The sequence below is a fragment of the Sciurus vulgaris genome (genome assembly GCF_902686455.1).
Source record: "Sciurus vulgaris genome assembly, chromosome: 4".
Lineage (NCBI taxonomy): Eukaryota > Metazoa > Chordata > Mammalia > Rodentia > Sciuridae > Sciurus > Sciurus vulgaris.
This window is the reverse complement of record NC_136464.1, coordinates 85,058,957-85,062,576: the sequence shown is the minus strand read 5'-3', so window position 1 is coordinate 85,062,576 and position 3,620 is coordinate 85,058,957. Positions and strand designations below refer to the sequence as shown.

Here is a 3,620-nt window from a genome sequence, read left to right as displayed (position 1 = left end):
TCTGAAATCAGTGCTCAATCTGAGAAACATTTCTTACAAATGGTCTTAGGAATAATGCTGCCAGATTCATTCCTGAATGCCCTCTTGTACCATGCACTTATATTTTACTTAACTCACTGGAGAAATCAAGCTGCTCCCAGATTAGGCATTCTGCATGTAAGGACATATAAATAACAGTAAATCTAGCATAAATTTCTGAGAGAGTTCAAATTTGAAAAACCCATATCTGGTAAGAGGAAGGATGAACCAAGTAAGCAGATGAGAAAAACAGATCACACAGGAAAAATACAAATGTTAAAAAAAAATTGGTTTGTTAGAGGTGAGAGGACTGGGAGATCCTCAGATTTAAGATTTCTCTTATTATATGGATCAAGGAAGCAGTCATGTTAGATATTGTGCCATCCTGCCATTGCCAAAATCATGGGCAACTTAATGATATGTGCATCATTATACATGCTCCCCAAACTAGTGTTGACTGCTCAGGCAGTGGGCATGAGCTGGAGGTCAGGACAAAAGTAGAGAGTATTATGGGAAGAGGACACCCCTCTGTAGACCCCACTGCAAGTTGGATTCTTAGAACCTTCTGGGTGGGCAGATTGCAGGGTGAAGTAGTAAAGGGAGCACACATCTGTTCTCTCATCTGCAGTGTGACTATCAACCTGCCTCTCTCTTAGGGATGAGATGACAGGTAAATCCTATTACTAACCACTGAGTATGGATGTGCCACCTCACATGCTTTGGATTATCATTATCATACAGCTCAACTTCACAACTGATGTTAATTCTGTCATCCTACCTTCAATTCACTAATGTAAAAATGCACAGAGGATATCTGGGAGGTGATGTTGGTCCTGCTTCAAGTGAATGTGTTTGGGACTGAGGTTCATAAAGGCAGCACCTTCTACCTTGTAGAACTACTTACACTGAAAATCTATGAAGAGAAGTAGAGAGCAATGGCTGGCACCTCTGGAAAGGCAAAACCATCAAGCTGATGTCAGTCCTATGGACACATCTGTCATGAAATACATGAACTCGAGCTACATGATCAGCAAAACCATGGACAATAGTTGGGCAAATGAATGGCAACTATGTGTAAGAAATAGAGGTGAGTATTATTGGTTACTTTTGTAAATTTTATGGTTGTACATTACAGTTCAGGATTTACATGTAGAACCATGGTATTTATATTACAGCTATTATTTAAATTTTAAAAAATTTAAAAATTTTAAAAATTTAAATTTAAAAAATTTAAAAAATCCACTAGAAGAGAAATTGTTCCTTTTCAAAAATTTTTATTTGTAGATGGACACAATGCCTTTATTTCATTTATTTTTTTTAATTTTTTTTACCAATGTTTTATTGTTAAAAACAGGTGAATTCACTTTTTTATACATCATTGCACTTCAACAGTTACACAAAACACAAGTACATGCATCTATAGTTACGTACCGCATGAGAACCTGGTCAGGTTATAAAATCTACCATCAATCATTAAATCAATGTGAAAAAATAGTATAACTAGAGTTGCATAGAATATCACCATGCTATAACATTTCAAGGTCATTGAAAACAAAAGAAATTATAAAAGTTTGCCTTGATCGAATATACAAGAATAAGGTTCAACACATCAGTGCAAAAGGATTTAAGAATTTACATGATTTAACAAAAGAAAAAAGTCACTTAAAAGCAATCATACATATATACTGCAATTCATTATATCCATTCAGTGGATTGTTCTATCTTCTTATTAAAGTTTTAGGTTAAGCCCTTAAAATTATAGACTTCAGAATTTATAAATTACTTATCTTTATATACCATAACTACACATTTCTTCATCTGACAACATACACTAAGGAATGAATATCAGCATTTTAAACATGAAACAAGCATTTACTTTATTTTGGATTTCTCCCACCCCCAAAAATATAAACATATATGTATATATTTATATATTGTATATATCTGTAGGTTTTGAGTACTTTACAAAAATGTATCACTAGATGGCAGCAATGCATTTTAGAGCTTTGCCAATGTTAACAGCTGCTTTAAGTAAAAAATGGCGCATGCATGATCTGATCCTCAGAGGACCTTTTCACTTCTATTTAAATATTTTAACAAAGGAAAGAAAGCAACATTCACAGCACGTCAAGCCCAAATAGTTTACACCTTCTACACTGAAGCACTGTTTAAAATGTACCTGGCTAGGTCACCCTTACAGGAGAGGCTAAATAAGGCATGCTTTAGACGGTCATTGTGGTGTTGCTCACTTGAAAGGGGAGACCAAAGAGGTCCAAGCAGAAAATTTAGCAGGTCATGATGCCATCAGTTTCAGGAACCTAAAGATATTATAAGCAGTACTTAATTTGTGTTTCTCTGGTGCAAGTTTTTATCTTTATGATTGTTGGTAGAGTTGGTTTTCATTGGCCCAGCTGGTTCATCATCATCAGGAACCTCATCTGGCCTCTTCCTCTTCTCATACACAACAATGATCACTACAAGGATGATGATTTCAGCCAGAATTTCCAAGAAAGGCCAGAGTGGGGCCAGGTGGCTCCGTACCCTGAGGATGGTGAATACTGAGGCGGAGCCAATAGAGTTAGTAGTATTACATTCATACTCGCCGGGGTCTTCTGTGATCTGGAGGTTCATAATGCTCAACTCGGTATAATTTTCTTTGTTGATGATGAAGAAGCACCCAGAGGTATTGACAATCTCTGTGAGCACACCATTCTCCTTCTTGCGCCAGATCCACTCTGGGTGGGGGTAGCCAAATGACTTGCAGTACATTATGGCATCCTGCCCTTCGATCTTGTTCTCACTCCGTTTATGGCCAGTGATATCAGGAGCGGCTTTTACTTCAATGGTGGCATTTGCTTTAGGAGCGCTGACAAAATGATATACGCAGTGGTATTCGCCTGAATCTTCACCTCTTGGCTTATTGATCCTGTATTCCATGTTGCTGGCATTCTTACGAGTGGCAGTCAGTTCTACCCCATTCTTTGTCCAGTAGCTGTATGTAAGGGTGTGAGAGCTGGAGGTGAGGTTACACTGCAAGATGACAGGGAGGGCAGGGCTTTCTCAAATAATGACTTCTTCACTGGTGACAATTCTTGGCTCTCATAGCCCCCAATCAATATTCATTACTAGTCGTCCATCTGCCTGGAATTCTTTCTGCCTTCATGTTCAGTTCCATCAGGACTTAATTTCCTTTGTGACTAGGCCATGAAGACTAGCCGAGCTGTTTCATTCTGAGCGGCGCCTGGCCCTGGGAGGAGGGAGCCAGAGACCAGCAACAACGAGAGGGCCAGGGCGCTGGGGAGCGACGGGCCAGACATCCTCCCTAGCAGAAGACCGAACGCCTAATGGGCTGGGGCCCAAGCCGGGCCGGGGAAGGGAGGGGAGGGAGGGAGGGGCGGGCAAGCGCGCGAGGGAGTCTATTTCATTTATTTTTATGTGGTGCTGAGGATGGAACCCAGTGCCCCACAAGTGCTAGGCAAGTGCTCTAGCAGTGAGCCATAACCCTAGTCTGAGAAAGTGTTCTTCTTAAAGTAAAGAAAAAGGAAGCCCCGGAGATGCTTCCTTGCAAACCCCAAGTTGCCATTACTAGAAAACCCAAGGAG

At 39.9% G+C, this 3,620-nt stretch overlaps 1 pseudogene across 1 annotated transcript; it reads right to left on the bottom strand.

The window, feature by feature from the left end:
* Positions 1–1,602: 1,602 nt before the first annotated feature.
* On the bottom strand, positions 1,603–3,419 carry LOC306659569 (neuroplastin-like; annotated as a pseudogene). Its single transcript has 2 exons — positions 3,243–3,419; positions 1,603–3,114 (listed from the first exon to the last, which is right to left on the bottom strand). The product of its transcript is annotated as a neuroplastin-like (transcript).
* Positions 3,420–3,620: the final 201 nt, after the last annotated feature.